The sequence below is a fragment of the Vulpes lagopus genome, chromosome 15, assembly GCF_018345385.1.
Source record: "Vulpes lagopus strain Blue_001 chromosome 15, ASM1834538v1, whole genome shotgun sequence".
NCBI lineage: Eukaryota > Metazoa > Chordata > Mammalia > Carnivora > Canidae > Vulpes > Vulpes lagopus.
The window spans coordinates 24,323,658-24,349,806 of NC_054838.1; the positions used below are offsets into that span (position 1 = coordinate 24,323,658).

The window sequence follows — 26,149 nt, forward strand, 5'->3', positions numbered from 1 at the left end:
CTCTTTGTTTATGCATTTAGAGCAGGACTCAATGAAATTGAAAGAAAAAAAAAAAAAAAGAAAACCACTAAACACCTGAAAAATAATTAAGCTATGATATATATATAACTAAGTTATAATATATAACATATATATCTACATATATATAACTAAGTTATATATAACTATATATAATATATAACTATATCTATATATCTATATCTATATATATGTATCTAACTAACTATACATGCCAACAAAAACTGGTAAGTATAGTTGCAAAAGCATGTATAAATAATTTTAGGTCAAAAAAAGGAGAACAAATAGCATACATATTACCAACAACTGTGGGCAAAATATATCTATAATAATAATAATAATAATAATAATAATAACCGAAAAAGGTTCTGGACTCTTGCCGATCAATGGAGGTCCTCTTAAAAACTGAGGTAAAATACATACAACATAAATCCACCACTTTAGCTATTTTATTTTTTAATTTTATTTATGATAAATTTATTTATGATAAATTTTTATTTATTCACACAGAGAGAGAGAGAGAGAGAGAGGCAGAGACATAGGCAGAGGGAGAAGCAGGCTCCATGCACCGGGAGCCCGAGGTGGGATTTGATCCCAGGTCTCCAGGATCGCGCCCTGGGCCAAAGGCAGGTGCCAAACCGCTGCGCCACCCAGGGATCCCTACTTTAGCTATTTTAAAGTGTACTATTCAGTGGCTTTTAGTGCATTCACAGTGCTGTGCAACCACCACTACTATCTCATTTGCATTGCCCCCAAAGAAATCCTACTCTCCCCTTTTCCCCCGCCTCTGGCAACCTCTAATTTTTCTATCTCTATAGATGTGCTTATTCTAGGCACTTCATATAAATGGAATCATATAACATGTGTCCTTTTGTGCCTGTCTCTGTCATATAGCATAATATTTTTAAGGTTCATCAATGTATTAATACTTCATTATTTTTTATGGCCAAATAATATTCCTTTATATGGATATGCCATTTTTTTATTTACCTGTTCATTGGTTGATGGGCATTTGGGTTGTTTCCACTTTTTGGCCATTATGGACAATGCTTCTATGAACATTTGTTTATGTACAAGTTTTCATTTGAACATCTGTTTCCAATTCTCTTGGGTATATGTCTAGTAGTGAAATTGCTGGATCCTATGGTAATTCCATGTCTAACTATTTGAGGAATTGCCAAGCCTTTTCATGGTAGTTGCACCATTTTACTTCTTCATCAGCAATGTATGAGAGTTCCAGTTTCTCTACATCCTCTTCAACGTTTGTTATTTTCTGTTTGTGTTTAAAAATTATTCAAGCCATCTTAGCAGCATCTCATTGTAGTTTTGACTTGCATTTACGTAATGACTAGTAATGTTGAGTATCTTTTCATGTGCTTATTAGCCATTTGTATATTGTCCTTGGAGAAATGTCTATTCAAGTCCTTCACTCATTTTTAGATTAGGTTGTTTTTTGTTGTTGTTGTTGTGGAACTGGAAGAGTTCTTTACGTATTTGGATACTTCTATTTCATGAGCTCTATGACTTTCAAATATGTTCTACTTTGTGGGCTGTTTTTTCACTTTCTCAGTAATGTTTTCTGATGTGCTTAAGTTCTTACTTTGATCAAGTTTAATTTAGCTATTTTTCTTTTGTTGCTTGTGTTTTGGTATCATATCTAAGAATTCTCAATGGAGGTTTTACAGTAGATAAATTCTTTATACATCTTATATTTGACTATTCCATTAAACTTTTACTGTAAAACTGATTTTTAAAAATACACATGTTCTATCCCCAAAGCACTAACAAAGCTGCACGTTCTATAGTGCTTACACCACCAGATGGCACCATCAAGCACTTTAAATATAGGCAGTAAAAAGTGCCTTAAAATTCCTTTCCGTGTAGTTATGTAATATCACCAGAGAGACTGCTGGTGTTGTATGAGTAAGAATTCCTAAGTTAGGACATGGTTTTCATGAACCTGTTAAAAAAGAAACCTATAAATTCTTTTAATATGCTTTTGTCTTAGGAATACTCTTGGTAGATGGTCTTATATGCTGCTGGTCTAAGGACCATACTTTGAGAATTACTGGACTAAGCAGTCATTTTAGCTGAACGTTTAGCTTAGCATTTAGGTTGAGTATTTATGTTGACTTAGATCCTGGTGACCCTGGAGGAGGCACAATGGCTAGAGCAGAGAAATCTACCATCCTGAATAGGGTCAACAGCCCCAGTAGGGAGGCAGATCAACAGCTGTCTTCAACAGAATCATGCTCTACATCAGAATTAGAGGCAGCATGATGCAGCACAGGAAAGAATTTGAATTCTGAAGTAAGTTGTATGTGGGTTAGAATGCCAGCACTGTTACTTCTTCATTTTGATGGTTTTCTCATTTGTAATTAGGGAAAGTGGGAATACCATATACTTTCCAGGCACATTGTGAAGATTAAATAAAGGAAGTGTCACAATTACTCTCTTGCCTTCCTTAAAAATCTTCAATGGATTGGCCATCTATTTGTATCTGTTAAAGCTGGATAATGAGTACATGGGAGTCATACAACTTTTTATTGCAGTATATGTTGGGAATTTTCTAGAAAAAAATAAAAAGAAAGCCTGAGTATCAGATCAGGAAAAAAAGTGATGCTATAATTTTTTTTCAGTGGCTCCCACTGTTTTTGAAAAGTCACAATTCTTCATCTGGTATCTATGGCTCTTTATAATCTAGTCCCAAATTACTTCTCATTAGCACCATCTCTCATCACTGTTATCTGCATTGTGCTCTATTTTGCAACCACATTTGAGCCATTTTAGGAAATGACATTCACTTTCATTTTCCAATTAAGTTATTCTCTTGGCTTGGACTGTTCTCCCCTTATTTATCTTTATTTAAATAGCAATAATGATGGCTGACACAGGCAGCTAACATTTACTACTGACATTTAACCTAAACCAGTGATTCCTGGGATGGAAGCTGAGTCCAAAAAGCCTATTCTTTACCACCAAATGGCTATTTTTCCTACCAAACAGAGGAAGTCTATCTTTAGTAGAAGAGATTTAGATCAACTCACAAGGGAAAGCAGTGATGAGAAATTTGGCAGAGTGAAGCTGGGACCACGGGTCAGAAGGGAGGGACAGGGAATGTCCTTGGATTGGGTGGTTTCTGAGTAAGCACCGCTTTGTCCACCCTGTAATTGGTTACTGGAGCCAACAAATTCCCACTTTGCTCAAGTTACTTTGCGTTGAGTCTTTGTTATTTGCAATTAAGCGACTCCTCATTAATAGGTTACGAATGATAACTGTAGCTTTTATCAGCTGAACTATCTAAATTATTTCTTTTGAAAACTGTATTATAAGAAAAACTTTAATTCATCTAGGTAATTAACTGCAAGTATAATTCGATAGTTTGCTTTATATTCTTGATTCGCTTCAATTAAACAGATGTAAAAGTTTGAAGTAGACAACTGTTATTACTGAACCACAAATATATTTCAAAAGCTTTGTGAATTTTTTAAGATTTTATTTATTTGAGAGAGAGCATGCGCAAGCACAAGCGGGGGATGGGGGTGGGGGTGGGGGAGTGGTGGGCAGAGGAAAAGGGAGAAGCAGACTCCCTGCTGAGCAGGGAGCCAGCACAGGGCTTAACTACAGGACCCTGAGATCATGATCTGAGCCTAAAGAAGACTCTTAACCACTGAGACACCCAGGTGCCCAGCTACCTGTATTTCCTGAAAATTGAAAGTAAGGTAAGAACTACTCAAAGCTTTCAATAAATGGTAAATGTGTCATAACTATAATATAAATATAACAAGGGCATGCATCTGAACCCTATCATTTAATGAGCAAGGCATAAGAATGTTTTAAGTACACTTGTTTGTTCATTTTCAAATGAGCAGATGTGCACAAATTCAATTAATATAGAAAGCTGTGTAAAGAGCCACAAATTTTGTAATGGTAATTACAATGATAAACTAGAATTCATGTATTTGCTCAGAAATGGCAGAAGAGGCATTCTTCCATGGTTTATACAAATATGAGTTAATCTGGCAGAGTGAGTTCCTGGGTGGTCTCCACTATGCAAAAATTTAGTAGGTAACTCAACCAAATATGTATTTTGAATAGTCAAACTTAAAAAACATCTGATATAAATTGCTAGGGGAAGAAGTCTATAATGTTTAAATTGAGAAGCCATAGGCCTTTGATGAGCCACATGTTTTAATGGTCTGGTAGTTTTCCAATTTGAAAAATTGAACTTGAATGCCTTTAAGCAACCAGGTTCTCTTCTGTTACCAAAAGACCACACGATCCTTATGTATTATTACCAATACCCTCTTTACTCATTTGATCAACTTGATTTCTAAAATCAGTTGAGTTTTACAACATAAACTCATAATAGTAAATACAATTCCAATTAGTAAAAAAATAAAGGGGGGGGGATATCTTAAAGACAATTTCAGAAATTTAAAATACTGGGATGTTCCACTGAACTTTTTTTTTTTTTTTACAAGAAAGTATAAATGCCCAGGAACTTGTTTGAAGAGGAAAGCTATCCTGAATTAGGGGTAAGGAGAAAGAAAATGTGTCCTTTTTCTAAGCATTTGATGCAATATCCCCGTATAGTGAGACTTGAAACAGTGGCCTCCTCATTTAGATCCAGGAAGGGCACAGATTCTACAGTCATAGAGTTATGTTGAAATCTCTTGAGTTTCCTTAATGCAGCCTAGAAAGGCAAATTCTTTTCTAAGAGCAATGGATATTCTAAAATAGTCTTTGGTAAAAGTCAAGGATATAAATATCAAGATGATGACAAATATAAGCTCTCTTAAAATTAAATCATGAAATTCTACAGTCCTCTTTTGCTGATGGAAGAGAACAATGATTGCCTGCCTGCATTTATCTTTCTGAGAAGACCCCAGCTATACATAACCAAGATCACTTTTTACAAATTTAGAGAGATTGAAGAGGTCATGGGAATGAAAGGTGCAGCATAGGGAATATAGTCAATGGTACTGTAATAATATTGTCTGATGACATGTAGCAGCTACACTTGTGGTGAGCATGGCATACATAGAGATGTCCAATCACTATGCTGTACACCTGAAAATAATGTAACATTGTGTGTCAACTATACTTCAATTAAAAAATTTAAAAATAAAAATTAAAGAAAAGAGATCAAAGCAAGTACTGGGCTGCATCTGTGTCCTTGTAAATATTTTAACACATAGATGAATACATCAATTGATATAAAGTAAAATTAGAAACAGATCACCCAGGTTGTTTTGTTAAAAACACTGAGTTCTTTTAGGTTGAAAGAGAAAACAAATAAGAAAGTTCCCATCTGTGAATTACAAAACTCCATGAATTACAAAACTCCAGAAAAGGAAAATTCAATATTGCTTTTCTATAAAGTCTGTGTTGTTCTCTTGAGTTATTTACTAGCATGCATAACTGCTTGTGAGTGTGTTAAAACCATCTCAATATTTAGATTGCAACACAAAAGCAGCATGGTCCGACAGAAAGCTTTGAACCATATACACTTGTAGTCAAATTCAGCTATACTGCTTACTAAAAATATTACTCTAGGAAAATACTGAAACTTCCTGAGCTTTAAACTCCTGATCTGGAGTCAAAAGAGTAAAATACTATAAAACATGGTTATTAAAATAATAAAGCTTAACCATTTCTATGTTCTACCCAAGATTTTCATCGATGTCCTTGATAGGACCTATTACAGAGATTTTTGTGACAGACTTGGTTTTGAGTCTCAATTCTATTATGTACTTAAACAGTGTAACCTCTCTAGATCTCAGTTTCCTCATTTAAAAAATGAAGAGATAAAAAAAAAAAAAGAAAAAAAAAGAAAAAATGAAGAGATAATAGTATCTCCTCATGAGACCCGCAAAATAGACATTTTCTTTTTTAAAAAAATTTGAGAGAGAGGAAGAGCTCTAGAGAGAGAGAGAGAGAGAGCGAGCAAGCAGGAGTGGGGGTCAGAGGGAGCAGGGAAAAACAGGCTCCCTGCTGAGCAAGGAGCCCAAGTGGGGGCCTGATCCCAGGACCCTGGAATCATATCTGAGTGGAAGGTAGATGCTTAACTGACTGAGTCACCCAGGTGCCCCTAAAACAGCACTTTCAAGTATACCATTCTAATTCCCTTGATGTTTTTATATATATTTTTGGAATTATTTTCAGAGTGATTACCTGGAGATTACAACTAACATCTTAATTTAAGGCAAACTCATTTGGATTAATGTAAACTTAATTCCCAAAGCATACAAACTCTGGTCCTACATAGTTTTACTCTCTCCCTCATCTGTGCTATTTCTGTCATACAAATCTATCTTTACATGTTATAAGCCCATTAACAATATTTTAAAATTATTGCTTTATGTGTTATATTTTATTTTTTTTTTAAAGATTTTATTTATTTATTCATGAGAGACACAGAGAAAGAGGCAGAGACAGAAGCAGGCTCCCTGCAAGAGCCTGATGTGGGACTTGATCCCAGACCCTGGAATCACGTCCTGAGCTGAAAGCAGATGCTCAACTGCTGAGCCACCCAGGCATCCCTATGTGTTATTTTTTATTTTTTATTTATTTTTTATTTATTTATTTTTAATTTTTATTTATTTATGATAGGCACACAGTGAGAGAGAGAGAAGCAGAGACATAGGCAGAGGGAGAAGCAGGCTCCATGCACCGGGAGCCCGACGTGGGATTCGATCCCGGGTCTCCAGGATCGCACCCTGGGCCAAAGGCAGGCGCCAAACCGCTGCGCCACCCAGGGATACCTGTGTTATTTTTTAAATCAGACTTTAAATATACTATTCCTTTCTCAGACTGGATAATTTCAATTGTCTGACTTTAAATTCATGGATTTTTTTTTTCTGCCAGCTCAACTTTGCTGAACCCTTCTAAAGTGTTTTTATTTCAACTACTGTATTTTTCAATACCAGAATTTCTATTTGGTTTCTTTTTGTAATTTTTCTTTGTTGATGATATTCTCTCTTTGGTCGGACATTGTTCTCAGACTTTCCTTTAGTTCTTTGACTTTATGGTTTCCTTCAGCTCTTTGTACATATTAAAAAGAGGTGATTAAAATTCTTTGTCTAGAAAGTCCGATGTATGTGCTTCTTGGGGGTCAGTTTCTATTGACTTCCTTTTAGTCCTCTGTTAGGGCTATACGTTTCTCTTTCTTCGAATGTCTCATAATTTTTTTTAAGAATGAGACATTTAAAGTAGTATAATGTGGTAATTCTGGAAATCAGATTCCTCTCTCTCCCCAGGTTTTATTGTTGTTGCTGCTGCTGTTTACTTATTTTTAAAGATTTCATTTATTTGAGAGAGAGAGAGAGAGAGAGAGAGAATGCACAAGTGTGGGGGGGGATAGGCAGAGGGACAAGCAGACTCCCCACGAGATGGAGCCTGATGGGGCACTTGATCCCAGGACCTGAGATCATGAATGGAGCTGCAATCAAGAGTCAGACACTTAAATGACTGAGCCATCCAGGTGCCTCTGCTGTTTATTTAGTGACCATGTTTCTATCTCAATGTTTCAGGAAATCCAGAGTTTTGCAAGAAGCTTCACAGATTCCACAAATACTTGATTCGGAAATTTTAATATGTATCATTTTGACCACTTTTTAATATACATGGAACTCATTTTATTCCTTAGCCATCCATTATTTCCATCTCACTCTACTCCTAACCATTAATCTTCATCTGTAATAAACCCACTAGAATCAACAATCAGGTAAAATGTGATAAAGGTGAGTCACATACCCAGGTAAACTTAAAGCAGGATATGTCAAGAGATTCAAGCCAAGATTTACTGGCTTGAGCATACTGCTTTAGGAAATCTCTTGCTCCTTTCCCAATCCTAGTAGCCCCAAATCTCTTTTGTTCCTCACATATACATACTATATAGACAAAATTAATTGGAGTATTTTTCCTTAAAGTGAAAGCCGAAGATTTAACCACATAATCTTTGCAGTTAATAAATTCATAAATTCTTTGTGGGAATTAAAATTTTTTTTGTTTTCATTTAAATAAATAATTTTAAATGATTTAATTTACTCTAGGATAATATGGATGATCACCTTTTACTGGAAATTGCCATGGGATTTCTATGCCTATGCTTATAGTTATGTCAAGCAGTTCAACTCCAATGGTCTTAAGTTAATGAGACTAGATCTTGAACTTAAAATTACCTTGAATTTAAAATGTAATGACACAGTTGCACATGTGGAGATCAAATGACATCAGTAAATGCAATACTAGTAAAGCAAAAAGGGTGATGAGAGAAGAGTCATTATAGGTATATGGTAGAACAGGTACTGGGAATTCGAAACAGCTTAGAGATAGTATCATAATTCATATTTCAAGTAGTAATTTTTAAATCTTTAATCTATATCAGCTATCATATTTAATTATTTTATCAGTTAGAATTTTATTGATTTATAGATTTGTTTGCATTTAAATGATAACTGTTTTGGTTTCATACTTATATAAAGAAGTATAAGCATAAATTTTTAGCTAGAAGCATAAAGAGCTGGAGGGCCAAAAGGCTTGATGCAGGAACCAAAGAATTCTTCAAAAAGCTACTACAGAAGTTTGGTTTTTTAGGTATATAAACTAGAAAAATATAGATATCAGATAGTAAATATGACTGCTGCAACTATAAGAATTTTTGGCATTCCAATTTAGATCTAGAATTTTCCTATGTTGATCTTTTGGCTGTTATTTAAGTGGCATCTTTTGTATGTACTTTTGACATGAAACTACTGAAATGCCAGAAAGTATTTAGCATGAAGAACTTAAAGCTTTAGTTTTAGTTTAGGAGACAATAACCCTGATGCCAGGCAATATGAACATTCCTTATATTGAAATTTTGGGGAAGAGTTAATATACATTTTTTGGATATATGGGACCATTAATAGAAAGGAAATAGTGTGATGGCCTTCGATGTTTCCATTGCTGTCCTCCAAACTACAATTCGTGGCTGTAGCAAACATGGTCTGATCTTTTGAGCCCCAAGACAGCCTCTGACCAGAAAAATCTTAGATGTGTGGTACACTCACATGTGACAACTAAATTTCTTTGCACCTGAATTTTCTTTCTTTTTTTTTGCACCTATGCAATATAGAATACTATGCAATATAGAATACTATGACAGAAAGGAACCTGAGATAAGCATGATAATAAAGTGATTATTCAACAGTTCAATTCAACAAAATGTTTACTGTAAACCTACTCTGTGCCAAGAACTATGCCAAGGGCTGACTGTTTATATGTGGTGTATTTGAACACATAACCATGAAGAATTTGGCCAGTCGGGGTGAGCAAATAACAGGTAATTTTAATTATACCAAATGCTAAAAGAAAGCCAATTCAACAGATGTAGAGTTTTAAGGAAGATTTTCTGGAGGAAATGATGCCTGAATGTATTTGAAAGTCCTTAAGGATCAGTCACAATTTTTATTAAGAGAACAGTTCAGTTCTTAACTATTAAAATCAGTATTTACAAAGCCTGCCTAAGACTAATTTATTATCTTGATTATTTGTTTTCCTAACTAATCAATTCGGGTTTTAAAAAGGTCTTGGAGTTGCACTTTAAAACATATTTAAGATGCCAAATTTTCTAAAAATATAGTAAGAATAAGAGCCACAAAAATTGGGTCTTCACATGTAATAAAAGTGGCTTTTGAGCTAAACATGTAAAGTAGGATATTTTCAAATTTTAATATAGTAGCTAAATTGTACTTTTGGGGGGCATATAGTTATTTGGGACATCATAGCTTTCAAGTAGAGTCTATGAAAAAAGAATTTGGCTTTTCTTCTTATAAACACTCACATGTTCATACTGCATTCAGTTCCAGCAAAACCCTCTGCTGTGCTCAGCATTATTTGAATCACAGAAAATAACATTAGCTGAGGACATTCAGGAAGGAAGGAAGGTCAAGAAAGGCAGGATCCATTTCTTGGCAGCAATGAAAATAATTCCCCTTCTAAAAAAGTTACAACTAAACATATTTCCCCCCATTTAGTAAGACTAGTTTTAACAGATTGTGCCTTAAATTCCTCTCTATGTAATGGATTCAAAATTATAAGAGAGCAATTAAGTTTCTACTTTCTTATTTCAATGTTTAATGGTACTTAGAATTATAACTTAATTTTTAAAAAATATTTATTTATTTTAGAGAGAGAGAAATAGAGAGCGCTTGTGCACATCCAAGTGGGAGGAGGGGCAGATGGAGTAAGAGAATCTCAAGTAGACTCCTTGCTGAGCACAGAGCCTGATGACTTGGGGCTCAATTTCATGACCCTGTGATCATGACCTGGGCTCAAATCAAGAGTCTGTCACCTAACCGACCGAGCCACTCAGGGGTCCCAAACTTAATTTTCTTTAAACAGTTGTGGAGGTTTATTCAGATTTTAAAAGCTCCCTATTTGGTGAAAACATTCCAGTTTCTCTCTGTTAGCTTTTGATCTCTTAAAGAAAACTCCCTAGCTTATAGAAAATCTATGATGATGGTGGGTGACTCTTTCTGTAAACAAGCAGTAAAGTTCCAGGGAGCTTCTTCAACATCTGTGGATTGCTTAGACTGTCTTCTCTGGCAAGAGCCCCTAGTGTTTTGTGTGACAGTGCTATAGCCTCTATGTAGAAAGTGCAAACAAAAGCCAAATTGAAAAGGCATTTATAGCCTAACACAGATGATTTTAGGCTCTAATTTTACAGAAGCATGACAAATTTTAGCCTTAAGCAGGAATTAGCTTTTTCATCATGCCTCCCCTTTTAAACTCATTATCAACATTCTAAGGACTGAAGGTCCCACAACAATATTTAAGTGAAATGAAATTTTGTGATTATGTGTGTGCATTCTATGCTATCACAAATGTACCACATTTCTGATACTGAAAGGACTTTAATAAAGCATGTTAGTATTTCAGCTGATATGAACCAATTTGACCAAACACATGCATGTCTCCAAAATGTAGTTTCCAAGTATCATTTTAATATTAAAGGAAATAATATATGTAATAATGTTAGTATTATGTGTGGCAAGTTATAAATAGTTAATGAATGAGGCTACTTTTGTATTTTTATTCTCCTCCAAGGGAATAGAGGCCATATGGATCTTGTTCTCTATTGTGTGTCCACTAAATGGCACATAGAAGCGCCTAGTAAGTATCTGTTAAATTATAAATGAATGAATGGTCTGAAATGAAAATGTCTGCTACCAGTACTATATCAACCACATATAAAAATAGTATCTAATAGGATCTAAGTATATAATAAATTACACTGGATGTCAGTTAGCTTGGTATAAAATATTGGTTCCAACTCTGTTAATGTATCATTACTACCTTCAGCATTACTATCTTGTTCCCTGAAGGATCCATGCTTTTCTTCAGTTTGTAAGGTCAGAAGAATAGTTTAAATAATATACAATGAAAATGTTCAACTTACTAGCAAGAAAAAATTAAAATATTTAATTAAGAATACTATACATTCATCCAAATTGTTGCTCTTACAGATATATTTACTTAGTTATAAAATACAGTTTTGAAAAGGGTGCAAGGAAATAGGTACTTTCATACACTGCTTTTAGGAATGTAAAATGATATCTTTCTGGAAGGTAATCAGTCTATATGGAAAGTATTAACAAATCCTTGTTTTTGATCAGAAAATGAAGTTATAAAAAGGTATCTTAAGGAAGTTATCAAAGAGGTATACAAAGATTTGTATAAAAGAACCTTTACTACAGATTTATGAAAGCATACAAAAAAAGTCAAGAAATTTATCACATATTAATAAAATATTAGGTGGTCATTAAAATCACATCTTCAAGTATTATTTATTTATCTATTTAGATTTATTTATTTATTTGAGAGAGAGAGAGCAGGAGCAGGGGGAGAGGCAGAGGGAGAGAAGTTAGGGGAAGCTGACTGTCCCTTTTTTTTTTTTTTTTTAAGCTGACTGTCCCTTAAGCAGCGAGCCCAATGGGGAAGGGGGCTCGATCCTGGACCCCCTTTCTGATGTTGGACCCCAACATCTGAAACCAAGAGTTATAAGCTTAACCAACCGAGCTATCCAGGTGTCCTTCAAGTAATATTTAAAGACAGGAATAGTTCACAATGTATTTTATATGAAAAAAAGAAAACTACTTATACTAACTCTGAAACATGTATATATAATGCATAGAAAAGACTAGAAAATTATGCCAAAATGACATTAAGAGTAATTTACTGCTGCATAATAGAGTTATTTATATTTTAATTTTGTGCTTGGGTTTCTTAGTATTCTGCAAATTTTCTTTTGGTAATCAAACAGAACATATATCTTTTTTAAAATTAAAGAAAAAGGGCTCTAATACAAACATGCTATAGAACACTATACGCACATTGACATTCATAAACAATATATACTGACTATGTTTATGATCTGAAAAATTATTTAAAATGCCTGCCAGTGGGCTGCGTGGGTGGCTCAGTCAGTTAAGCATCTATCATTGGCTCAGGTCATGATCTTAGGGATCCTGGATCAAACCCCACATCACACTGGACTCCCTGCTCAGCAGGGAGTCTGCTTCTCCCTCTCCCTCTGCTTTTCCCCCACTTGTGCTCTCTCTCTCTCTCTCAAATGAATAAAAATCTTAATAAAAAAATTAAATAGAATGCCTGCCAGCTTTTTTTTTTTTTTTTTTCCACTGATTCCTTTATTTATTTAGGAGGTAGGGGGAGGGAGCCTGCCAGCTTTTAATGTAACTTTGAACATTCTGTCAGCAGAAATCCAGAAAATACTATGAGAATTCATTCAAAACTCATGGTTAAAAAATAAAAAGTTGTAGTTAAAGCTAATAAAGTTCTTGACATATTCTTGGTTATGTTTTTTATAAATCCATCACTAAAATATCTGTTACTTGGATATCATTGGAAATATTTTTACTTTTAGAAAGTTAGTAGAAGGTGGAGTCCAAGATGGCAGAGGAGTAGGAGATCTGCTCCCAGGAATGCAGCTAGATAGCTATTAAATCATTCTGAACGCCCTGTGAACTCAACCGGACACCTAAGAAAAGAATAGCTGCACTATACAAATAGAAAAGTGACCACTTTCTGCAAGGTAGGAGGTGCAGAGAAGTGAATGAATCCAAGGTGATATATGGGAAGTTAAACGGTAGAGAGAGGGATCCTCCTTAAGCTGGCTACAGAAACTGATAGAGCAGCAAAGCACTAAATCAACTTTTGGAAGTCTGCTCTGGTGAGGGGAGTTCCTGCCTGAAAGGTGCTCAGGTAGTGAAGCGGGGGCAGAACCCTTGGTGGGACAGTGTGGTCTCGGAATCCTTGGGGTCACAGGAAGAACGGGGGTACCTGAGCCAGAAGAGTTCCAGGCATCGGAGTGGGGAAACTGGCTGCATTCAGTCAGCCCACGAGTGGGCTTTCGGCTCAATATTGCTACAAACCATGAACTAAGGCACAGTTGGTACAACTGTTCTCCATGCATAGGCCCCGCTAGCAGCAGAAATCTTGGCAAGACCCTCCTCTCTCCCTGGGAAGGAGTGGCCCAGGAGCACAATGCAGTAGTCTACAGGGTTTGGAGATTCTTTGATGCCTGAGAAAGAAATGCTCTGTCACAGGCTCGGTGAGCAGAGTACCAATAGAGACCAGGGAGACAGGAGTGGTTAACTGCTTTTCCCTGGGGGCGCACTGAGGAGTGGGGCCCCAAACTTTCAGCTTGAGGGCTAGAGATTAGGAGGCTACCTTTTTCACTCTCATCCTTTACAGCTGCACAAAAGCCTTCAGGGAATAAAAGCCACATAAGAGAAATCCCAGATTATTTAGCCTAGTCCCCTGGCAAGGGTAGTGCAATTCTTCCTGGGGCAAAGAAACTTGAGAATCAGTGCAACAGGGCCCTCCCCCCTGAAAATTAGCAAGAACATGTAGCCAAAACCAAGTTTACTCATCACTGAAAAATTCAAAACTCCCGCGCTATGGAAATATCGTATATAGAATTCATGGGTTTTTTTCCCCCATGACTCTTTAGTCTTTCAATTTTAACTTTTTTCTCTTTCCTTTTCAACCAATTTCTTACTTTATCAACTCTTTTTGAAAAATATTTTTATTTTTTTAATCTTTTTTTTTCTTTTCTTTTTATGATAGTCACACACACACACACACAGAGAGAGAGAGAGAGAGAGAGAGAGAGAGGCAGAGACATAGGCAGAGGGAAAAGCAGGCTCCATGCACCGAGAGCCTGACGTGGGATTCGATCCCGGGTCTCCAGGATCGCGCCCTGGGCCAAAGGCAGGCGCTAAACCGCTGCGCCACCCAGGGATCCCTGAAAAATCTTTTTAAATTTTCATTTTTACAGTTACATCCTATCCTTTCATCGTATTTCATTACACACACATGTAAAAATTTTTCTTTCTTTATAATTTTGGGATGCAGTTTCTTCTAAGAGACCAGAATACACTCAGAATCTAGTGTATGGCTCTGTTTTCTTCAACTGTTGGATCATATTCACTTTTTTCTTTAATCTCTTCTTTGATTTTGTTTTTTTTTCTGTTTTGTTAAAGTGTTTTAAATTTTTTATCTTTACAGTAATATCCTATACTTCCATTGTATTTAATTTTATTTTTGTACATACATGTTCTTTCTTTACAATTTTGAGGTGTAGTTTCTTCTAACAAACTGATCAAAGTACACTCTGGATACAGTGTATTGCTCTGTTCTATTCAATTGTCTGTTCATATTCCTTTTATTTTTGTCTTTTAATTTTCATTTTTACAGTTACATTCTATCCTTTCAACATATTTAGTTCTTTTTGGTTCATATATGAATTTTTCTTTCATTACAATTTTGGGATCTAGTTTTCTAACAAACAGACCAAAATACAAACTGGATCTAGTGTATTGCTATATTGTTAACCTGCCTGATTATATTCCTTATTAAAAAATTTTTGGTTTTTTTGGTTCTGGTCTAATTTATTTACTGTATATTTCTCTGGGGTTGTTGTTGCCATTTTAGTATTTTGTTCTGTCGTTCATCTATTTTTCTCTGGAGAGAAAGACAAGATGGAAAAGCTCACCTCAGAAAAAGAGAACAAGAGGCAGTACTGACTACCTAATCGTCCTGACTGGGACATAATCATTATGCACAAAAGTTAGATGTTGGAACTAGCGTTCAGAATAATGATTATAAAGATACTAGCTAGGCCTGAAAAAACATAGAAGACACTAGATAATCCTTTTCTGGAGAAATAAAAAAATTAAAATCTAATCAAGTCGAAATCAATAAGGCTATTAATGAGATGCAATAAAAAAATGGAGGCTCTAACTGCTAGGATAAATGAGGCAGAAGAGAAAATTAGTGCTCTAGAAGAATAATTATGGAGAATAAAAAAGCTGAGAAAAAGAGATAAATAACTATGGGATCATGAGAGGAGAATTTGAAAGATAAGTGATAACATAAAGCAAAAACAGTATTAGAATAATTGGGATCACAGAAGAAGAGGAAACAGAGAGAGGGACATAAGGTATACTGGAGCAAATTAGAGCAGAAAACTTCCCTAATCTGGGGAAAGAAACAGGATCCACGTCCAGGGAGCACAGAGAAATCCTCTTAAAATCAATAAAAATAGGATAACACCTTGCCATATAATAGTGAAACTTGAAAATCTCAGAGACAGAGAAAATCCTGAAAGCAGATTGGGATGAGAGGTATGTAATCTATAAGGGCAGAAACATTAGACTGGGAGATCTATCCACAGAGGCCTGGAAGGCCAGAAAGGGCTGGCATCATATATTCAGAGTGCTAAATGAGAAAAATTTGCAGGCAAGAATAATTTATCCAGCTAGAATGTCATTCAAAGTAGGAGGAGAGATAAAAAGTTTCCAGGAAAAACATAAACTAAAAGAATTTGTGATCACCAAACCAGCCCTACAAGAAGTATTAAAAGGGATTCTTTAAGCGAAGAGAGAGCCCAAAAGTAGCGGAGACCAGAAAAGAACAGAGACAATATACAGAAACAGTGACTTGGCAGGTAATACAATTGCACTAAATTCATACATTTCAATAGTTACTCTGAATACAAATGGGCTAAATGCTCCAATCAAAAGACACAGGGTATCAGATTGGATAAAAAACAAGACCCATCTATATGCTGTCTGTAACAGACTCATTTTAGATCCAAAGACACCTCCAGATTTAACATGAGGAGGCAGAAAACCATTTATCATGCTAATGGACATCAAAAGAAAGCTGGGGTGGCAATCCTTAAATCTGATAAATTAGATTTTATTTTTATTTTTAAATATTTATTTATTTATTTGAGAGAGTGAGCAAGAGGAGAGAACACAAGCTGAGGCAGGGGTAGAGTGAGAGGGAGGAGCAAATTCCTACTGAACAGGAAGCTTGATGTGGGATGCGATCCCAGGACCCTGGGATCATGAATTGAGCTTAAGGCAGACACTTAACCAGCTGAGCCACCCAGGCACCCAGACATATTAGATTTTAAGTCAGAGACTGTGATATGAGATGAGGAAGGACACTATATCATAATTAAAAGGGACCATCCAACAAAAAGATCTAACAATTGTAAATATTTATTTATTTATTACAATTGTAAATATATATGCCCCTTAACATGGGAGCAGCCAGTTATATAAGCCAATTAATAACAAATTTTAAAAAGCATCAATAATAATACAATCATAGTAGGGAATTTTAACACCCCACTAACTGCAATGGACAGGTTATTCAAGCTGAAGATCAACAAGGAAACAAGGGCTTTGAATGATACATTGAACCGGATAGACTGTACAGATATATTCAGAATATTCCATCCTAAGGCAACAGAATATACATTCTGCTCAAGGGTACAGAGAACATTCTCCAGAATAGATAACATATTGGCTCACAAATCAAGTCTCAACTTGTTCCAAATGACTGGAATCATTTTCTGCATAGTTTTGGGCCACAATGCTTTGAAACTGGAACACAATCAAAAGAGGAAATTTGGAAAGAACTCAAATGCATGGAGGCTACAGAACATCACATAAAGAATGAATGGGTTAATGAGGAAATTAAAGAACTAAAAAAAATCATGGAAACAAATGAAAATAAAAACACAACTGTTCAAAACCTTTGGGATGCAGCAAAAGTGGTCCTAAGAGGTAAGTATATAGCAATACAAGCCTTTCTCAGGAAGTAAAATGTCAAATATACAACCCAACTTTACACCAAAAGGAGCTGGAAAAAGAATAGCAAATAAAGCCTAAATTCAGCAGAAGAAGAGAATTAGTAAGATTAGAGCAGAAATCAATGAAATAGAAATGAAATGAATAGTAGATCAATGAAACTAAGAGCTAGTTCTTTGAAAGAATTAATCAGATAAGTCCCTGGCCAGATTTCTCAAAAAGAAAAGAGAAAAAAAAAAAAAAAAGAAAGAAAGAAAAGAGAAGGACTAAAATAAATAAAATCATGAATGAAAGAGGAGAGATCACAACCAATACCAAAGAAATACAAGCAATTATAAGAACATATTATAAGCAACTATATATCAACAAATTAGTGATTCTGGAAGAAAAGGATGCATTCCTAGAGACATATAAACTACCAAAACTGAAATAGGAAGAAATAGAAAACCTAAACAGACCCATAACCAGCAGGGAAATTGAAGCAGTCATCAAAAACCTCCCAATAAACATGAGTCCAGGATAGGATACTTCCCAGGGAAATTCTACCAAACATTTAAAGAAAAATTAATACCTATTCTTCTGAAGCTGTTTAAAAAAAAAAAAAGGAAATGGAAGGAGAACTTCCAAACTGTTTTATGAGGCCAGTATTAGCTTGATCCCCAAACCAGACAAAGACCCCACCAAAAAGGAGAATTACAGACCAATATCCCTGATGAAAATGGATGCAAATATTTTCACCAAAATACTAGCCAAAAGGATTCAACAGTACAAAAAAAAGGATTATTTACCACGATCAAGCGGGATTTATTCCTGGGCTGCAAGGGTGTTAAGTTCAACATCCACAAATCAATCAATGTGATACACTGCATTAATAAAAGGGACAAAAAAATCATATGGTCCTCTCAATAGATGCAGAAGAAGTATTTGATCAAATATAGGATCCTTTCTTGATTAAAACTCTTCACAGTGTAGGGATAGAGGGAACATACCTCGATATAAAAGCCACCTACAAAAATCCCACAGTGAATATCATTCTCAATGGAGAAAAATTGAGAGCTTTTCTCCCAAAGTCAGAACAAGGCAAGGATGTCCACTATTACTACTGTTTTTCAACATAGTACTAGAGGTCCGAGCTTCAGCAATTAGACAACAAAAAGAAATGAGAGGCATTCAAATTGGCAAAGAAGTCAAACTCTCACTCCGCAGATAACATTATATTCTATATGGAAAACTAAAAGACTCCACCCCAAAATTGTAAGAACTCATACAGGAATTGTTGGCAGGATATAAAATCACTGCATAGAAATCAGTTGCATTTCTATGCACTAACAAGACAGAAGAAAGAGAAATTAAGGAGTTAATCCCATTTACAATTGCACCTAAAACCATAAGATACCTAGCAATAAACCTACCCAAAGAGGCAAAGGATGTGTACTCAGAAAACTATAGAACACCAATGAAAGAAACCGAGGAAGACACAAAGAAATGGAAAAACATTCCATGCTCATGGATTAGAAGAATAAATATTGTTAAAATGTCTATGTTACCTAGAGCAATCTATACATTCTATGCAACCCCTATTAAAATACTACCAACTTATTTTACATAGTTGGAACAAATAATCCTAAAATGTGTATGGAACCAGTAAAGACCCCAAATAGCCAAAAGAATGTTGAAAAAGAAAACCGAAACTGGTGGCAACACAATTCCAGACTTTAAGCTCTATAACAAAGCTGTAATCATCAAGACAATATGGTACTGGCATAAAAACAGACACATAAATCAATAGAACAGAATAGAGAACCCAGAAATGGGACTCTCAACTCTATGGTCAACTAATCTTCAACAAAGCAGAAAAGAATATCCAATGGAAAAAAGATAATCTCCTCCCCAAATGGTGTTGGGGAAATTGGACAGCCACATGCAGAAGAATGAAACTGGGCCATTTCCTCACAACATACACAAAAATAGACTAAAAATGGATAAAAGACCTAAATGTGAGACAGGAATCCATCCAAATCCTGGAGGAGAACACAAGCAGCAACATCTTTTGACCTTGGCCACAGCAATTTCTTGCTAGACATGTCTCCAAAGGCAAGGGAAACAAAGGCAAAAATGAACTACTGGGACTCATCAAGATAAAAAGCTTTTGCATAGTAAAGGAAATAGTCAACAAAACCAAAAGACAACTGACAGAATGGGAGAAGATATCTGCAAATGAAATCTCAGATAAAGGGCTAGTATTCAAGATCTGTAAAGAACTTATCAAACTCAACTCCCAAAGAACAAATAATTCAATCAAGAAATGCACAGAAGACTAGAACAGAATTTCTCTAAAAACATACGAATGGCCAACAGATAAATGAAAAAATGTTCCACATCACTAGGCATCAGGGAAATACAAATCAAAACCACAATGAGATATTACCTCACACTAGTCTGAATGTCTAAAATTTACAAGTCAGGGAACAACGGATGTTGGTGAGGATGCAGAGAAAGGGCTCAAGACCTCTTAACTATTATTGGTGGGAATGCAAGCTGGTGCAGCCACTCTGGAAAACAGTATGGAGGTCCCTCAAAAAGTTGAAGACAGAACTACTCTATGACCCAGCAACTGCACTACTGGGTATTTACCCCAAAGATACAAATGTAGTGATCCAAGGGGGCACCTGCACCCCATGTTTATAGCAGCAATGTCCACAGTAACCAAACTATGAAGAGTCATGTCCATCGACAGATGAATGGATAAAGAAGATGTGGTATATACACAATGGAATACTACTCAGCCATCAAAAAAGAAATCTTGCCATTTGCAATGACATGGATGGAACTATAGGGTATTATGCTAAGCAAAGTAAGTCAGTTAGAGAAGATAATTATCATATGATCTTATAAAACAGGACCATAGGGGAAGAAAGTAAAAAAATAAAACAAAAGAAAGTCAGAGAGAGACAAACCATAAGAGACTCTTTTTTTTTTTAAGATTTTATTTATTTATTCATGAGAGACAGAGAGAGAGAGAGAGAGAGAGAGAGAGAGAGAGGCAGAGACACAGGCAGAGGGAGAAGCAAGCTCTATACAGGGAGCCTGACATGGGACTCGATCCCGGGTCTCCAGGATCAGGCCCCAGGCTGAAGGCAGCACTAAACCACTAAGCCACCCAAGGCTGCCCAAGAGACTCTTAATCATAGGAAACAAATGAAGAGTCACCGGAGGGGAGAGTCAAGGGGTGAGGTAACTGGGTGATGGACATTAAGGAAAGCCTGTGATGTAATAAGCACTGGTGTTATATGACTGATAAATCACTGATCTCTATCTCTGAAATCGATAATGTATGTTAATTAACTAAATTTAAATAAAATTTAAAAAATCAGTACAATTAAAAAAAAAACAAACCAAATGAAGCAAAAAAGAAAGTCAGTAGAAATACATTTAGAAAGTTAATAGAAATACTTCACTTACAAAAACAGTAATACCAAGGTAAGGCTATTAGTAAGTTAGCCTTACTAACTTACTAATCCATAAGTTTATAGATATAATTTTCTAACAGTGACAACTGTGTTTCATTGTGCCATTCTGTGTGTTTACTTTCCTGTTATACAACAAAGCTTTATATTCTTTTGATTTCCATAGTATCTCCTTTAGTCCTGTAATTCTTCTGTTTATTTAAATATAACTTCCCTTACCGGGCTTCTTGATTATTATTAACATTTTTCGCTAGTATTACTGCATAGTCTTTGGTCTGTCTGCCTCCATCTTGTCCACTCCATTATCTCCCTGAATCAGTATTTTTTTCAGCATACTACAAGGCAATACTTACTTCTAAACCAAAGAAGAGTGGCAGAGGGGATGGAGCTAAACAGATAAATTCCAGGTATCTCAGGATTTGATGACTAGGATACAGGAGGAAAATAGAAAAGATGAAGGGCACCTCAGTGGCTCAGTCAGTTAAGTGGCTGCCATCAGCTCAGGTCATGATCCCAGGGTCCTGGACTGAGCTCCGGCATCAGGCTCCCTACTCAGCAGGGAGCCTACTTCTTCCTTTCCATGTGCCCTTCCCCTTGCTTGTACTTTGTCTCTCAAATAAATGAATAAAATCTTTAAAAAAATGAAAAGAAAAGATGACACTTGGTTTCTGGTCAAACAAATTGATAAATGGTGATATTACTCACTGAGATGAAGAATAACTTACACACTTGAGTATCTAGATCTGGAACTCAAAAGTTTAGGCTACAAATAAAGATCGCAAACATTTATCTAATAAAATTGAATGCCTACTATGTGCAAGATAGAGTACATAGTAGATGTGGGTCATATGGTAATGAACAAAACTAACACTGTCCCTTATAGTCTATTATTTGAGAATCACCTATTTAAAGATGGGAATGAAATAACTAGGAATAATTATGACTACAGAGTGCTTTCAGATAAAAATAAGAGCCAAGGAAAGAATGTGAGACAATGAAAGTTGAGAAAGGGCAGCTAGAAATGGAAGAAACCAGTGAAGTATGGTTCTACCAAACCCAAGAAAAAAGGAGTGTTAAACATCAAATACTATTAGAACACAAAGGATAATAAAGACTAAGGCAACAAAGGAGTTATCACTGACCTTTATAAGAATGGTTTTAATGGCATAGTGGCAGTGGAAGCCAGACTGTAACTGCCTGAGCAGTGAGTGGCAAGTGAGATTACAGACAATTTCAAAAAAAATCTGCCTTCACAGCTCAGATCATGATCCTGGGGTCTTAGGATCCAGCCACAAGTCTGTTTGTCCCCCTCTTTCTCTGTTTGCCCCTCCCCTCTACTTCTGCGCTCTCTCTCTCTGTCTCCCCCTCTCAAATAAATAAAATTAAAAAACGCTTACAATTCAGTAATAACTATTATTAACCCAACTTAACAAACAGACACAAGATCTAAAGAGACTTTTCACTAAAAAAGATTTATGAACGACTACTAAGTGCATGAAGGGAACCTTAACATCATTAGTCATTAGGAGAATGTAAATTAAAATTACAATGAGATACCACTGCATGAATGGCCATTATTAAAAAGACAAATAGCAAGTGTTGGTAAGCTTGTAGAGAAACTGAAACCCTCGAATGTTGCTGGTGGGAATGTAAAATGAAAGAGCCAATCTGAAAACAGTCTGTCAGTTTCTCAAAAAGTTAAACATAAAATTATCAAATGACCCAGCAATTCCATTTTTTGGTATCTATGCACAAGAAATAAAAGCATTTTTCCAGGCAAAGGCTTGTACACGAATATTCATAACAAAATTATCTTAATATCCAAAACCCAGAAAAAATCCAAATGTCTATCAGCTGGTAAATCGATAAACAAAAACGTGATAGGATGTGGAGAAAAGAAACCCCTTTTGCACAGTTGATGGGAATGCAAACTGGTGCAGCCACTTTGGGAAAGTGTATATAATATAAAAATTATAATTTACACATAATAAAATAGAAAAATATAACATATAGTTAAGTTCAAACCAGTGAGCAGAAATAACTGACAGTGTAATCTAAGGGAATGCTTCCAAGTGAAGCACTGTAGCTTAGCCATTCCTGGGTAGTGAATTGTTCATATAAGACACAAATGTCAGGCTTCAAGAAATAGCACTAGAAACTAACATGTATTTTGGAATGTATGCTTGTAATGAGAGCAGTTAAAAAAGATGGTACAGAATTTTATGGTTGGAGGAATACATAGAAGTAATTTTTGTATAAAAATCACAGGTAATCGGGGATCCCTGGGTGGCTCAGCAGTTTAGCACCTGCCTTTGGCCCAGGGCGCAATCCTGGAGTCCCGGGATCGAGTCCCACGTCGGCTCCCAGCTTGGAGCCTGCTTCTCCCTCCTCCTGTCTCTGAGCCTCTCTCTCTCTCTCTCTCTCTCTCATAAATAAATAAATAAATAAATAAATAAATAAATAAATAAATCTTAGAAAAAAACACAGGTAATCTCACCATCTAGAGATAATCACTTCTAAGTACTTTGACGACTAAATATGTGAAAATGTACTTAACAAAATATTTAAATTTTATTTATAAAATAGACTTAAAAAACAAACTTAGGACTATATTGAATATATTATTTATGATCCATTTTAATGTTAATACAGTGCTAACTTTTTCCATGTCATTAAATAATCTACAACATAATTTAAAATGAATATATGACATCTTTTGATATATCACACATTATCTGTTCTTTATCAAATATTTAAAGTATTTCAAATTATGGAAAGTTTTATTTATTTATTTTTAAAAGATTTTATTTATTTAATTAAAAGACAGAGCACGAGAGCAGAGGGAATGGGCAAAGGCAGAGGAAGAAGCAGACTTCCTGCTGAACAGGGAGCCTGACTTGGGGGCCGATCCCAGGACCCTGGAATCATGACCTGAGCCAAAGGCAGATGCTTAGCTGGCTAAGCTACCCACGTGTCCCAGAATGTTTTATTTTTAAACATTTTAGTTGCTTTTAACTTTTTTATCTCTTTGTATTCATCACACATGTAGACAAATATTTTCAAAGATATCTATTTATATACTTACAATAAATTCCTAGGATATAAATGTTAAGGCTAAAGAAGGAAAATGTTAAGAGTTTTATTATGGTTTTAGCTCTTACATTTAGGTCTTTGATTCACTTTGAATTCATTTTCTACTCTTTTGTATGTGAATATTCAGTTGTCCCAGCACCATTTGTTGAAAGACTATTCTTGCCTTCACTGAATGATTTTGACACCCTTGTCAAAACTCAAATGACTACAGACGTACTGTCACTAGTCTTTCATATTTCTTTTTTTTCAGCCCTTTTGAAATGTAATTAACATTGTGTAAGTTTAAGGTGTACAATTTGTTGGTCTGATAGACTTCTTTATTGCAGAATAATTACCACTACCGCATCAACTAACACTTCCATCCCATCACATAATTACCATTTCTTTTTGTGGTGAGAACATTTAGGATCTATTCTTTTAGCAACTTTCAAGTATATAATACAAAACTATAAATTCTCTGAAAATGAATTGTGTACTTATAACGGGTGAATTTTATGGTATGAAAAGTATCTTAATAAAGTTGTATTTTTTAAAAAAGATTTTTCACCTATTCATCTGAGAGAGCATAAGCAGGGGGAGAGACAAAGGGAGAGGGAGAAGTAGACTCCCCACTGAGCAGGGAGCACTGTGTGGGGCTCTTAAAGTTCATCTGTGTTGTTGCAAATGGTAGGATTTCCTTTTTTCTCATAGCTGAATATTCCATTTTATATATACCACATCTTTCCATTGAACCACTGACAGATACTTAGGTTGTTTCCATATCTTGGTTATTGGGGAAAATGCTGTGCTGAATGTGGGGGGGGGGTAAAGATAGTTCTTTGAGACTCTGTTTTTATTTCCTTTGGATAATGTACCCAGAAATGGTATTGCCAGATCACACAGTATTTCTATTTTCTCTATTTTTAGTTTGAGAAACTCCATACTGTTTTCCATAGTGGCTATATCAATTTACATTCCTACCGATAGTTCACAAGGGCTTCCTTTTCTCCACATCTTCACCAACACTTATCTCTTGTCTTTTTGATGACACCATTCAATGGGTATGAGGTAATATCTTTTTGTGATTTTGATTTGCATTTCCCTAGTTAGTGATGTCTAGCATTTTTTAATATATCTGTTGGCCTTTTGATGTCTAGCATCTTTTTATATATCTGTTGGCCTTTTGTACACCCTCTTTGGAAAAAAGTCTATTTAGTTTGCCCATTTTTAAACTGGGTTGTTTGTTTTCTTGCTAGTGAATTATACGAGTTCTTTAGATATTTTGGCTACTAATTCCTTATCAGATATATGGTTTGCAAATATATTCTATCATCCCATAGGTTGCCTTCTCATTCTGAGTGTTTCTTTTGCTGTGTACAAATGCAGTTTGATGTAGTCCCACTTACTTGTCTTTGCTTTTGTAGCTTGTACTTTTGGTGTCATAGCCAAAAAATCAGTGCCAAGACCAAGGTGAAGGAGCTTTTCTCCTGTGTCTTCTTATAGGAGTTTTCTGGTTTCATTTCTTAAGTCTTTAATCCATTTTTAAAAAGATTTTATTTATTTATTCATGAGACACACACACACACAGAGGCAGAGACACAGGAAGAGGGAGAAGCAGGCTCCATGCAGGAAGCTAGACATGGGACTCGATCCCGGGTCTCCAGGATCACGACCTGGACTGAAGGTGGTGCTAAACTGCTGAGTCACCGGGGCTGCCCCATTTAATCCATTTTGATATAATTTTTGTGAGTGGTATAACAGGTCCAATTTCCTTCTTTTATATATGGTTGTCCAATTTTCCCAATGCCATTTATTGAAGAGGCTATCCTTTCCTGAGTATTTTTGGCTCCCTTGTCAAATATCAGTTGACATACATACAAGCATGTATTTTCCTTCTTTAAACTAAGTATGTAGTTTCTCCTTGTTTCTTTTAGGATGTTTCTATTTTTCTTATCGAGTTATAAAAACATTTTAACTCCCACATTGTCATCTGCCTTATCAGATATTTAGAGGCAGCACAAATAGGGGTTGCGGTGGAAACTGTTGTCTACCAAAATCTGTTCTCCCTTTCTTCCTGGGCACATGGTGGGACTCTGCACTTCCTAGTTTCCCCTCCTGTTAGGACTGGCTATGTGGCTAAGTTCTTTCTAATATAGTGTGAGCAGAAATAATATATGCCACTTTCAGGATGGATTTTAAGAGAATAGTATGTCTTCTTATACTCTCTTTCCTCTCTCCACTAGATAGAATTCAAATGAGTCAATGACCCAGGTTTAGCCAAGCTGGTGATGAGAGAAATTAGTTGAGTCACCTCATCACTCAGGTCATTAAATAATTTCATGAGGTAGAACCTACCTATCTACCCTGAACTACTGCATGAGAAATAATTAACATCTATTTTATTTTAGCTTTTACATT

The 26,149-nt window shown here is 35.6% G+C and overlaps 1 protein-coding gene across 1 annotated transcript in view; it reads right to left on the minus strand.

Annotated features, from left to right (window-relative positions):
* The window catches only part of FCHSD2 (FCH and double SH3 domains 2), a 302,780-nt gene that overhangs the window by 78,909 nt on the left and 197,722 nt on the right, over positions 1-26,149 (minus strand). The gene's annotated exons all lie outside the window — the stretch shown is intronic.